General features: G+C 38.1%; 2 protein-coding genes across 2 annotated transcripts in view; one reads left to right on the forward strand and one right to left on the reverse strand.

The window, feature by feature from the left end:
- The window catches only part of LOC133630849 (laminin subunit alpha-3-like), a 288,676-nt gene that overhangs the window by 18,397 nt on the left and 255,314 nt on the right, over window positions 1–14,965 (forward strand). Inside the window, exon 4 of the mRNA XM_062022652.1 lies at window positions 8,232–8,331. The gene's annotated coding sequence lies outside the window, so the exon portion shown is untranslated. The remainder of the gene's footprint in view (window positions 1–8,231; window positions 8,332–14,965) is intronic.
- Window positions 1–14,965, reverse strand: part of bcl2b (BCL2 apoptosis regulator b) — a 54,657-nt gene that overhangs the window by 9,219 nt on the left and 30,473 nt on the right. The window lies entirely within an intron of this gene.

The raw sequence follows: 14,965 nt of genomic DNA on the forward strand, positions 1-14,965 counted from the left end.
AAATGTGTGACTGAGAATTATTATTTTTGTACAGGCAGAATTTTTAACACACTTTTATTATTAGTATTATTATTATTGTTTTTATTCTACTCTTACATGGGGGAAAAACAACAGTAAAAATGTGAAAAAATCAAAAAAATCTGTATGTAATTAAAAAAAGCTGAAATGTTCTAAATAATAATATACTTATAGTTGCCAAAAATTCTAAGCTGACACAAAGTTTTGTCTTTAAATATACAGGATATGATATTTGTTTTTATCATTTTTTAAACAAAAGAATATCAATATGGCCCCGCCGCATACTTTGACATTTAGTAGGCGGCCTTTGATGGAAAAGTATCAAAATCATCGATAGTTTGAGTTTAGAATCGATTTTAGAGCATAGAGATCTTGTATCGGGCTCCCTTGTAGTGGTACACCAAAGTATCCCTTAATTACATATTCAAACACAGTGTTACTGTTCAAACTATGTAATGCTACAGAGGCCAAATATATTAAATATACTTGCTAAATAAAAACCTCTGCCCTGTTTTAATGAATACCAAGGACTACTACACTACTGTATTTTAATGTTGGTCACTATGATGGTACATGGAGAGTCAAGTTTTTTTCTGAGGTGGTACTTTGTGAAAAACAGTTTGATAACCACTAAAATGGATGGATGGATGGATGATTTAAACCACTAGATGCTTTTTTTTTTTTAATGAGTGAAGCTGAAGTCCAACCAAGCAACTTTACATAGTGTTAAACTACAACCTTACTAACCCAGCAATCACAATACATTGACACAAAGTTGATTATACATACATACATACAGTACAGGCCAAAAGTTTGGACACACCTTCTTATTCAATGTGTTTTCTTTATTTTCATGGCTATTTACATTGTAGATTGTCACTGAAGGCATCAAAACTTTGAATGAACATGTGTGGAGTTATGTACTTAACAAAATAAGGTAAAATAACTGAAAACATGTTTTGTATTTTAGTTTCTTCAAAATAGCCACCCTTTGCTCTGATTACTGTTTTGCATACTTTTGGCATTCTCTCGATGAGCTTCAAAAGGTGAAAGAGTTTTCACTTCATAGGTGTCATAGTTTTGAGGCCCTCAGTGACAATCTACAATGTAAATAGTCATGAAAATAAAGAGAACGCATTGAAATGAGTAGGTGTGTCTGTAAACGTTTGGCCTGTACTGTACATGTCCTTTAAAAGTGACTTCGAAACAACGTTGTAAAACAGTTGTATTTGTATGTCAAATGGTCAAATCAACATAAGAACCCAACGTTGATTAAACGTCGTCAAAAAGCATGTTGTTCCAGCGTTAAGTTTGAGTGGCTCAACGTCAGGACCTAATTCAACAAGTTCTCAACATTGTTTCAATGTCTTGTGCCTGCTGGGAGGCATAGAGGCAAGGAAAGCCCATAAAGAGACCCAAGACTGCCGCCCCCTACGTCTAACTTTCCTCTTGAAGTGACCTCCATTATGGAAATGTGAGCCTTGGAAGAATCCTAATATGCAGCTGGCACACACAATCGGAGGATGGTGGGGGTGGGCGTTAAAGGACGAAAACAGCAGCATTTATCACACCTACAATAGAGCCTGTAACCCTTCCCTTCATCTTTAGCCCCCAGCAAACCATCTGCCTGTGACAGCAGGTGTGCACCTGGGGAGAAAAAAATCTACTTTTTGGATCGGCGCCTATTGAAAAGGTCACAGCAGACGCTTTGAGGGTTGCCACGTTGGCGTTCTCCGGCTGACCGGAAGGTGCCGCTAAGTGACGAGCGTCATGGTTACCTCGGCTTTCATTTGCTTTTCCCACCGCCTCGCGTTTGTTTTTCACATGATTTTAGGACCTTTAGAGGGTTGACACATCGTCCTCCTCAGACGGACCTTTTTAGGCTCTTGCGGGTCCGCCTGGCATCCTCCCACCAGAGGCCGTGTCAGGACGGTAATGAGTCATCTTGTGCACAACACATTACACAGTAGTGTGTGTTGTGCGCTGGGTAATTGCAGGCCGTTTCAGTGCGGAGAGAAATAGGCTAAAGTTCAGCCGGTAATTAAAGGACCCTGATGGAGATTCTCTGTATATTTATTTCCTAAGCGCATAACTTTAAATATTGCATAGGCCGATCGTCAGCTTGCTTTGATTTCCTAATGAGCTTCTCCTCCGCTAATTCAAGTCAAACACAAAGCCTAAATTGGAGGAGTCAAGAGGGAGTGAAAGGAGAAATATGCTTGCAAGACATTTATGCCCTTTGTAATAGATGTTTTGGTGCAGTTATGCACACAGTGCTTTATTGGGCTAGGAAGCCAAATGAGCGTTCAATGGACGCCTTTAGTTCAGTCAATCAGCTATTAATAATAAGCAACTACCGTATTTTCCGGGCTATAGAGCTGATCTGTATTTAAGCTCCACCCACCAAAGTTTAGAAGGAAAAAAATATTTTAACATTAATTAGCTCAGGCGTGTCAAACTCATTTTCATTGAGGGCCACATCACAGTAATGGCTGCTTTCAGAGGGCCGATTTTTTTTAAATTAATTTACATTATGCATGTGGGTAATAACCTGTGATTAATCATGATTAATTGAAATGCATATGCATTTGATTATTAGATTTTTTTTAATGTATAACTTGCTTTAAAATCATAAATAAAGGTGACAAGCAGATATTTAACTATTTGTTTTTATCTCACAAAAATAGTTTTGCAATACAGTATATAATAATATAATTCGCATGATCAAAAAATATTAAAGTTTAAAATATGCATTTTTTTTTTCTGTCAAAATTGAAACAACGAATACATTTAGTAATAAAAATAAAGTGTTTTATTGAAACCCATTTTTTCCAGGCTTTCGCGGGCCACATAGAATGATGTGGCGGGCCAGAACACTTGTGAATTAGCTGCACCGGACTATAAGCACCAGATACAGTATACACTAGTAGGAAAGATTTAACAAATGGTTTTTTTCACATTTCTTTCCAAATGGTGCATTTAACACGGCAGTAAAACGCCTCGTCAAACAAAAACAGAATTCCTCGTCATGGACCCACGAGCTGCGGAAGCTAGCTCTCCAATCAGCTGAACAGACTCAATATTTCCACAGTGAGGTTTTGGTAAATTTATGAAACCAAAAAAAACCAATAAGAATGCCATTGTAAGTTAATAATACACTTGTGAACATGTTAGCATATTCGCTAATGCTAATGACGCTAGCTTGATTACATTACGATAGCATGTACAAATATGCATGAAAACACTCCTACAAACATCACACATGGGACAGTTTAGTAAGTATGATTTTTTTTTTGTTATATTGTAAAACTTAAAAACGTTGCCTGCAGTGATAAATGAAGAATTATTTCGAGCACAAACGATACGGACAAATACTTCCAGTTCAAAGAACAAAAGAGGAAGTGCATTTTCAACCCGCAGCACCTGCAGTGAGCGAACTCGTCCAAAAGATGGCGCCATAGCACAAATAATAACACACCTTTTCAGTGTCTTTGACAGTGCTCTTTGAAAAAAAATGTGTTGACTATAAAATGTTTTGGCCGCTAGCAAAAATTTTAGCACCATTTTATAGGCCGCAGGGTTCAAAGCGCATGAAAAAAGTAGCGGCTTATAGTCCCGAAAATATGGTTTGTTAAATAATAGTGAAACACATGAAAAAATATAATTTTCACTTGCTCAAAAACCTATTAATCAATTTCCATTAAACCTGCTAGAAGTTTAGCACGTACACAGCAAAAATCAATTAATTTCCGCAAAATCATTATTTAACGACAACAAAAAGATTAAGACTAAGGAAACATGATACACATGAGCTTTATTGCGTAAGTTATCATATTTGGTAACTCTACAAGCCTTTCTCACATTCCAATCAGCTACTAATAACAATGGAAAAAGAAAAGTTCCCAGGGACATTTTGAATGGGCCTGCTCCTTGTTGCTAACCTCTGGCCCAGCATTTGAGACCGGCATGGTTTTTTTCAACAGAAATGCTAACAATGATAATGACGAGCTTGCTGACAGCTTACATACTGTACTAGCAAGCAGTGTGGATACATTGTGGTAGATCTCTTGCTTTAATAGAGTTGATGAAGTGCTAAATCTCAGTGTGACATTCAAAATGTTACAGCTAGTACATTAACATTGTTTCATTAAATTGGGGCCCTAAACAAAATAATAATACAAATATTTAATTAAAACTTGAAATTAATTTGATGCATGTTTTATACTAAAACTAAATAATGGGAAATAAATTGTTTAATGATATATTTGAACAAATTTAATATAATCAAAACTAGAGATGTCCGATAATATCGGCCTGCCGATATTTTCGGCCGATAAATAAGTTTTTTTTTAATTATCGGTATTGGTTTTTTTATTTTTTCATTTTTTTATTAAATCAACATAAAAAACACAAGATACACTTACAATTAGTACACCAACCCAAAAAAACCTCCCTCCCTTTACACTCATTCACACAAAAGGGTTGTTTCTTTCTGTTATTAATATTCTGGTTCCTACATTATATATCAATATATATCAATACAGTCTGCAAGGGATACAGTCCGTAAGCACACATGATTGTGCGTGCTGCTGGTCCACTAATAGTACTAACCTTTAACAGTTAATTTTACTCATTTTCATTAATTACTAGTTTCTATGTAACTGTTTTAATATTGTTTTACTTTCTTTTTTATTCAAGAAAATGTTCTTAATTTATTTATCTTATTTTTTATTTATTTTTAATTTTTAAAAAGGACCTTATCTTCACCATACCTGGTTGTCCAAATTAGGCATAATAATGTGTTAATTCCACGACCGTATATATCGGTATCGGTTGATATCGGTATCGGTTGATATCAGTATCGGTAATTAAGAGTTGGACAATATCGGAATATCGGATATCGGCAAAAAGCTATTATCGGACATCCCTAATCAAAACATAAATTTGCAAACCTTCCAAACACAACTCTGACCGGGAATCGAACACAGTATTGTCATGATCCGTCGTCCGGATCATGTTTTGTTTAGTAATGTTCTGTTAGTTTTGGACTTCTTTAGTTCCCGTTTAGGCTTCCTTGTTTGTTTTTGTCACCCTGGCGACTTATTGTGTTCACCTGTCTCTGATTAGTGCTCGCCCGCTCACCTGCTTCCCGAGCACTAATCAGAGGCATTATTTAAGTTGCCTTTGCCAGTCAGTCGGCCTGGCTTCATTGTTTACGTCACATTCTGACCAAGTAAGTGTTCATGTTCTATGCCATAGCTTCTGCTAAATATTAGCGGCATGTGTTTTAGGTACGCTTGCCTTTTTGTTGTGTTGTTTGTGTTTTTGGTAGTTGGGTGATTTATGTTAATAAATCCAATCCTACCTTTACGTCTTCGTCCGGAGCCATCTTTTGCATCTTGGAAGAACAACCGCGCAGCAAGCGCAAACCTGATCGTGACAAGTATGACTGCCTTATAGTACCAGCACTAACGCGGTGCGCCTCTGAACCAGTGGGAATGTCTAGGGAAATTTGCCCTTGTATATTTATTATTGGCGGAGCAGGAAAGGGCTCGAGATAGGTTTGCAATTATTTGTCGTTCATTAATTAAAGTTTTACATGAGCTTTTTCTCGCGAAATGAAGCCCCCCACTGATCGCGGGGCCTTACGCACAGTGTGTGATCTGCATGTAGGGAGGAGTAGCCAGGGTGCTCAGTACAATAAGTCGTAACAGCTACCTATTTTAGTTATGGTAAGATCTCAACAAAAGTAAATGCTAACAATGCTCACAGCTAGTACCAGGGAGAAACTGTCACCCTTCAAAATATACACTGGCACGTTCTTAACTGTCCAACAAGTATATGAATAAGTTAACCATATGACAACATTTTAGAGATATTTCCCGCAGTTGAATGTTCCCTTCATAATCTGATCTTCTAGTGCTCTATGTTGAAATGGAGGACTAATTCTGGCGCATATAATTAGGTACATTATAGACACAGCCTCCAGACACAATAGGAGCAAAGAGATTCTGGTAACCTTCCGTCAAACAGCAAGGTTGACTTCTATCCCAGTCCCTGGTGTGAGATCCATCGACTTGCCGCCAAAAAAAAATCAGTTGACAGAGGAGTTTGTCGCCGTGCTTATTCTTCAGGCCTATTCCCATAGGTCAGCAGTGCCACCATTTTTTGTAATAATACCTTTATTTATCTGGAGTGTGACAGCACAAAAACACTTGGGGAAAAAACAAGCTTCTGTAACTGTGCAGTAATGGCAAGATGCACAGTTACATATATCACATTAATAACAACAATAATACTGTCCACTTGTCCAGTACCACATTTTTAACTAAAACCTTCAACTCTCAGTATGACTGCAACTTATTTATTTGTCAATTAAAACTGAGCAATACTATCTTTTATAAAGGCAGGTGCTAAAAAAACCCAACCTAAAATACAATTACATTAAATACTGAACAAAAAAATACATTTAGAACTATTCATTAAAATTATTTTGAATTAACAACATAATATTATTATTGTATTGTGATTCATGTATTTTTCTGCCTTTTTTTTAGCAAAACATTTTAACTTCAATCAGATTATTCACACATTTTGATTAATCTCAGTAAATTACTTGTGTGCTAGATTTAAATTAACTTGAAAAAAGAGCGCCATATTTAAACAAAAAATGCAATTTCATTGTGTTTTGAAATGTATTACTTGAATGCACATCATTTATTTTTTTTAAATTTGGTAACAGTTTAATCTAAAGTACCATTAAAGGAGCATGTACTGTCAAAATAAATTGTGGGATTATTCTGCATATGATCGATGCGATTATTTTTTGTGATTAATCGTAAGTTAACTTATTTTTGAAAGCCCTAATTCAAATCCCAACAAAGTGTAACCATTTCTGTCTTCAAGATAACAAATATAAGATTTTCTTAATCTCCAGTAATTATACAAGTGGTTCTAAACCTGTGGTACCTGGGCTCCATCTAGTGGTTCGCCAAAGAATCACTTAATTAAATATTCCAACACCGTGTGTAACTGTTCAAACTGTGTAACGTTGCAGTGGCCTAAATATTAAATATATTTGTTCAATAAAACCTCTGCCTGGTTTTTAATGAATATGTAGGCCTACTATGCTACTGTGTTTTAATGTTTGCCATCATGGTGAAGTGAAGTGAAGTGAATTACATTTATATAGCGCTTTTCTCAAGTGACTCAAAGCGCTTTACATTGTGAAACCCAATATCTAAGTTACATTTAAACCAGTGTGGGTGGCACTGGGAGCAGGTGGGTAAAGTGTCTTGCCTGAGGACACAACGGCAGTGACTAGGATGGCGGAAGCGGGGATGGAACCTGCAACCCTGAAGTTGCTGGCACGGCCGCTCTACCAACCGCCTATACCGTGCTATTTGGAGAGCCAAGTATTTTCTGAGGCGGTACTTGTGAGAACGTTTGATAACCACTGAATTACAGTATTGACTATGTTGATGTAAAAAGGCAGCTACACACATGTGGCATAAGAAAGAATGTATATTATAGAGTTATGTTAAACTGTGTTCAGCCTTGTCAGTCCAAGTGGGTCATAAAACATAAAGAGGTGAGCATCAGCAAGATGATTTTCCATGTTGGTTAAACTGTAAGCCCAAAGGCTCATCCATATTCAAATGTCAGTCAGCAGCATTGTTGTATCGTGTTTACCAAACATTCAGTACAACAACGTTCCTCACCCGTGGGAGTGATCCGCTCTGCTGGAACACGGCGACATCACCCACATGTTCCCCCCCCCCAACCCCCCCCCCATTGTCTCTACTATCATGTTGTCCTCCCTGAGGAATGACAACTATAACTCTACATGTAAATTGTTATTTTAGGAAGACATAACCTAGGTGGATAAGAAGAATAATAAAATAAAAACAGGTATTTTTTATGATTGACTTTGTTCTTTGTTTTGTCATGAAATTGACTACAAGGTGACATTTGGGGGCTTAGGGAATTGGACAGGGGGGTGGGGGGTGGGGGGGGGGTGGTTTAGGGTGTTTGCTCTCCCTCCTCTTCGTCACTTACTACCACTCGCTTCTGCATGCACGGGCAATAAATCACACGACCTCTGTAGCGCTTTCTTTGTTTAAAACTTGACCCACTTGGGAATTTTAACCTGCAAATTGCAGCCTTAAATCAACAGTAGCGAATATTGATTTTGCTCATGTGCTCCCCCACAGGTTCAAGGTGGAATAATAATCAGCTGACATGGTGGGTGTTTGGAGCACAATGACGCAAATAACAACTGGACGCTTTGTGAAGATGGGAAGCACGGCCTAAGTAAGAGTTATTTTTAAATATATTTTAAAACAGTTATTTTTGTTTAGAAAAAATGATAATTAAGGAAAGTATTACAATTAGGGCTGTCAAAATTAACAAAGTAACTCATGTGATTAATCACAAAAAATGTTCACACTAATCATAAACACACTTAGAATAATCATACAATTTATTTTGACCGTACAAGCTCTTTTACCTTAATCGCTGTACGGTCAGTGATCAGATCAATGCATACATCAGTACAAAATGAGTGAGGAGAGTGGGCTTGCTGGCAAATGAAAGAACTTTAGATAAAACTGTTAACAAGTTTTGTGCAAATAAATGACATGCATTTAAGTAAAATGTTTAAAAATGTTCCTGGATGACATTCTGACAACAAAATTACATTGGTGTACTTTTTTTAAAAATTAATTTCAATTATGCAAGTGAGTAATCATGTTAATTATGATTCATCCAAACTCTAAAATGTGATTGATCTGATCATTTGACAGCCCTAGTTTTTATATTATAAAATAATTATACTTTTATTTTTGTTATATCTTTCATATTTACAGTATATTAATAACAAAAAAATGATTGCATTATGTATTTAAAGTTTAGTAATAGCTGTGATGAGTCAATAAATAAATGAAATATATATATAGTTGTGAAAGATAAAGATATACATTTTACAAATAAATAAAATAAAGATAAATAAGCACTGCTCCTTGCTACTCTGTTATGTTGAACTTTGTGTGACGCTGTATTGTGTCATTTTCTTTACATGTTCGAAATAAACAAATTCAGATTAAGTATTGAACAAAAATTGTTTAAAAACAAACGATATCAATAGCAATAAATATAGTGGTGATTAATTTTAAAAAAAAAATTGTAATACAACAATTATTTTCTCGACATAAAATGTAGAATTTCTAAGTATTTTTCTTACAAGAAAAAGTAAAACTTCCAAGTATTTATCATAATTGTGCTCTAAAAAGAGATATGCAAACATTATGTCACAAAAATGAGTCCTCTCCCATTTTAGCAACCATTGACTATGTTTTACTTATATCTTGACTACGTTATTTTTTCTTTGTTTTCATAATTTGTGGTAATGTTTAAGGTAAACTTGGGTGTTTTGAAATGCGCCAGCAAATTTATATGATCAAAATTACATGACAATACTTTCAAAATGAAATTTGCTATACTTTGAAGTAGGTATTCAGTAAATAATTGCTGTGTTGAGTAATTTTCAGTAATCTACAGTACAGGCCAAAAGTTTGCACACACCTTCTCATTCACAACACAACTGATGGTCCCATCCCCATTGATGAAGCAAGAAATTCGACTAATCAACCCTGATAAGGCACACCTGTGAAGTGAAAACCATTGCAGGTGACTAACTCTTGAAGCTCATCGAGAGAATGCCAAGAGTGTGCAAAACAGTAATCAGAGCAAAGGGTGGCTACTTTGAAGAAACTAGAATATAAAACATATTTTCAGTTATTTCACCTTTTTTTGTTAAGTACATAACTCCACATGTGTTCATTCATAGTTTTGATGCCGTCAGTGACAATCTACAATGTGAATAGTCATGAAAAGAAAGAAAACACATTGATGGAGGAGAAGGCGTGGCCAGACTTTTGACCTGTACTGTACATTGCTGTACAAGCTGTACTCTACTCCAAATATATAATAGTGTAATTGTCAAGACTGCGTTGCGTCATTAACTTTTAAGCAATGTGTGAAGTCAAAGGAAAGGATCCATCACACGAAGGATTACATACAGTTGTTGTATTAATGGCTTCCTCGGATGTCTGCCTCATCCTCGGATGTCCACTTTAGGTCCATCTGGAGGAAGTGAACGGTGCGCCGCTATAAATAACGACGCGGCTTCAGCTCTTAGCCCGGCGCTGACAAACCTAATAAAACAAGTCGGCTCCTCGTTTAAAACGGTCAGCAGAAGACGCCGGCGAAGCGAATGATAGAAAAGGGGGACTTAGTCACGGCTGCCGAATAAAGCTTGCATGAGTGTTTCTTTGCTGGTAAATACGCTAATGGATGCCTGAGAGGAACATCAGCTGCCGCCATGATGCGCTTTTGTGGCTTCACGGAAGCGGCGTGATGCTCTGATTAGCACACGGGAAAACAACCAGGGGTCAAATGTTAACGCTCATGATCAAGTTCCTCTTCAATCGAGGACATTCCGAGGGGACAAACCCCCAGCTCATTTCCTGTGACACAGGCGGCGCGCTGCCTTGAGGCCTTAAAGGTGACACCCAGTGACCCCTTTAAGAGCCTTTAAGACCACACAACCGCAATCAGGACAGGCTGGAAATAGAGCGCTACTGTACAGTATGTGGGAAACGTGTGTGGCAGCTGATTGTTCTCTGAAAAGAGAGAAGCCATGAAGTCACTGAGGTTCCTCCCTCTGATGCATTCAAGTGTTCCATTGTTGAAGTTGAACTTCTCAGGGAGCGATTGCCTAACTCGGTGTAAAGTCACTTCCTGTGCCAGGGATGACATCAGCGTCTGCTTTAGGCCGGACTGTGTGGTTAAATCACAGCGTGTGTAACTAGGGAAAGACTGCAGGCGGGCCAAACATGCAGTCGTATAGCGCGGAGACAAAGTGGGCGTGCGGCGGGGAGGGTTTATGACACGCCGTAACCAAGAGATTTTCTATTTGTTTGGAAGCATTCGCTGAGATCTCGCCTGGAGAAAAGTTCACAAAAGAGCCGCTTTGCCTTTGATGGAATCCCAACTTGGCCCTGTAATTTGGGGAGTTTCGCCAAACAAGTCGTGCGTGTAACGACATCTAAAGGAGAATTCAACATGTCGGGCGAGGAGAAAGTATCAAAGTGGTGTCCCCTTTCATCCGGCAGGAGGACTCGGAGCGTGGTGCACGGTCACACTGCTTTCAGGTTGAGAGAGGCAGGACGGGGGAAGTTGTTGGTGGGCGCTGCTTGGAATGCTTGCACCCATCGTACATCTCAGATGTCCGATAATGTCACACCACACAATCGCTTGTTTGAGGCTCGGCTCCCTAGGGAGCATCTTTGATGTGGGAACAGAGGAGGCGGCGACGCGCTCTGAAAGATTCCCACAAAGCCACAGAAGGCAGAGCTCTCATTAGTCCCATTTCCAACAAGCGTGGTTCACTATTTGTTTGTTTCCTTCCAAGAAGAAAATGTCACAAAGCTAAAGAGTGATGGTTGGACTTCTGCGTTCTTTAGTATTCTTATTTTACACACATCTGCTTTTAAATTGCTGACAGAGTCATAAATACCGTAATAACGTTATGAATTAAAAGACAAGCGCAATGTTGTCGACCTACCTACTGGAAAATGCTAGACAAAGATCATCTATGATAGGAGTGATCCGCTGTTTTTATGGATCTACTGCAAAAACTCTTTGTCAAAGCTGCTTTATACGACAAAGCCATCTGCTGTTTTTATTGACCTACTGCAAAACGCTGGTCAAAGATCCTCTATATGACAAGTCACCTACTGTTTTTAACAACGTGCTGCAAAAGTGCTAGATGCTCTGTATGACAAGAGTGACCTGCTGTTTTTTAGCGCCTAATGCAAAACACTGGTCAAAGATTTTTGATGTTAAAGGAGCCATCTCTTACTTTCAAGGAATTGACTGCAAAAATGCCAGTCAAAGATGCTTTGTGACAAAAGCACTCGGTTTCTACGAACCTACTTCAAAAGTGCTAGTCAAAGATCTTCTATATGCCAAGAGCGATATGCGGTTTTTAAGGACCTACTATAAAAGTGTTAGTCGAAGATTCTTTATATGACAAGAGTGAACTGCTGTTTCTAAAGATTTACTTAAAAAACACCAGTCAAATATCCTCTATATGACAAGAGCCATCTGCTGTTTTTGAGGACCTAATGCAAAAGTGCTAGTCAAAGATCCCCTATATGGTAAGAGTGAGTCACTGTTTTAAAGACCTACTGCAGAAACGCTGGTCAAAGATCCTCTATACGATCATAGTCATCAGCTGTTTTTTAAGGACTTACTGCAAAAGTGCGAGCAAAAGATCTTTAATATGACAAGAGTCTTCTGTTTTTAAGGACATATTGCAAAAACACTAGTCAAATATCCTTTATATGACAAGAGCCAATTGTTGTTTTTAGGAACCCACTGCAAAAGTGTTAGTCAAAGATTCTTTAAATGACAAGAGTATCGGCTGCAAAAGTGGTATCCACTGATCCGCTATCGGATCTTCTCTATAGTATAGATAGAGGATCTGTGACTACCACTTTTGTAGTAGGTCCTTTAAAAAGCATAGGGCTCTTGTCATATAAAGTCAACAAAAGTGGTGGGTAAAGATCCTCTATATGACAAGAGTGATTTGCTATTTTTAAAGACTTACTGGAAAAATGCTAGTCAAAGAAAGATAAACTTTGCTGTTTTGAAGAACCTACTGCAAAAACACAAGTCAAAAATACTCTATAAAAAATAACTCTTTAGGAATCTGCTAGGATTTGCTCCCAAGTTTTACATAGGACTCTTGCGAAAGTACTCTCTGATTTCTTTTTTTTAAATGTCAAAGTAAAATTTTAACAGAAGAAAAAAACATTAGTCATGATAAAAATGATACAATAATTTTAGAGTTGGTTTAGAAGCAAGCATATTGGCAGAGTGTCTGTCTATGACAGCAGTTATGTTCTATGATGTGAACAATAGGCGTGTAAGTCAATGGACAGACTGATGCGCAAAGTGACAAAACAAGTACAATGTGTCTTGTTCATTGTTACATACACCATTTTGCACTTGTTTGACCTGATTCAGCTTTGCCTAAATGAAGCAAGTATATCAATCTGCGAGCGCAGACTCTTTAAGTCGTGCCCACTTTAAGTCTTAAGGTGTGTCCACCTAATGACGACAACAGAAGTGAAGATGGAGAGACAATACGTAACACGGAAATCAAAAATAAAATAAAATACTGCTGACAATGGGTTAAGGTTGCATATAATCAGTCGAAAAATCAATACATTCAACAAACGAAATATTAATAAACATGGTGTGTTGTATTGGCCATCTTGCATCACGTTACAAATCAAGTGTACACTCTCGCCTTGTCAGCTCCACTGTGGGCATGTCTTTAAAACACGGTTCACTTCCGACGTTGCGACCCCTGTGGACGTGACCTCGAATGTCTGCGGCCGCATCTAGACCCTAAGCAGGAACAAACTATGGTAACCCCAAAGTGTCAAAAAGATTCACTTCTGGACTGGTGGAGTACTATAGTAAATTCAGAAAAACTACATTACTGTCCTAAAGCTGTTTGCTGAGAATATTATGATCATTGGAAATTGTAATGTGGTGCGAGGCACAATTTATATGACTAGTAACAATAACGCTTCATATTGACAAAAGTGAGAGTAAAGTTGAACATCCATTATGAAACAAGCAAAAGAGGAAGTCCCATTAATCTTATTTCAACTTGTGACCTCCAGATGATAAAAATATTGCCTTACTTCATCAGCCATGTTGAAAACAATATGACAACTCCTGCCAATTGCTCCCTCCCTCGCTTCGTACTGGGGGAAAGGTCAACGACCTCTCTCAGGCAACCAGCTGATTTCCATCGCGAGGCATGCGAGGAATGCATTGATGTGGGGAAACAAACAAGCGGTTTTAGGCCGTGATAGGGACGTCTATGTCGATAAGGCAGTCTGCAGTCAGTGACGTAACCGAATAACTTCATCCTAGCATTCTTCGGCCATGAAGCAGTGATATCTGACGCCGTTCCTTTCTTTTTTTTGTGCTTCTGTGACTTTTATGGGGTTTGTTTGAACGGCACAAACGCATGGCAGTGACCTTCGGCGTCAGCAGAGGGAAACAAACCCTGACGAATGTTAATGAGTTGCCAAGGTCTTTAGAGGTTTATCACGTGTGGGCGGAAGCATTCCTGTCTGTTTTTCTCCCTTTTTGGAGTTCACGGCAAATGTCATTAATTAGACACTTCCTGTTAGCAACAAGTCAAAAAAAACACTTGCAAAACCGTTATATGGGGGTTCTATTAACACTTAGCATACCGGTAGTTTGTTTTCGTTGGTCCAAAATCAGTTCCTAAAGTATGTGTGGTTTCTGTTAAGACTGTAAGAATTCCAAGTTTACTTAAATGCACCATACGCCAAGCCACGTGACATCACTCTCTTCTCCAATTGGTCAGCGCAAGTCAAGGCTTGGTTAGCCCATAATTTTTTAATAATGATTGAGGGAAAAACTGAAATTTTAGTTTTTGGTCCAGCCCTCACTGACTTGGGACCATTGCAAAATGATGTGCGTCCCAAAGTCACCAGCGTTGGCGTCACTATAGACAGCGATTTTAAACTTGACAAACAAGTCAATGGCGTTTTAAAATCGTGTTTTTATCATCTTCGTCTTTTAGCAAAAGTAAAACCATTTTTATCTTAACCTTTTTGAACAAGTCGTGCATGCTTTTATTTCAAGTCGCCTGGACTACTGCATTGCACTTTATGCTGGCATCAGCCAAAAAGCTCTCTCCCGGTTGCAGTTAGTCCAGAACGCGGCAGCACGACTTTTAAAAGGGGCCAGGAAACGCGAGCATATAACCCCAATTCTCGAGACTTTGCACTGGCTCGCTGTTCATTTTAGAATTGATTTTAAAACCTTGCTG

Source organism: Entelurus aequoreus, linkage group LG16, assembly GCF_033978785.1.
Source record: "Entelurus aequoreus isolate RoL-2023_Sb linkage group LG16, RoL_Eaeq_v1.1, whole genome shotgun sequence".
In the NCBI taxonomy this organism is placed as follows: Eukaryota; Metazoa; Chordata; class Actinopteri; order Syngnathiformes; family Syngnathidae; genus Entelurus; species Entelurus aequoreus.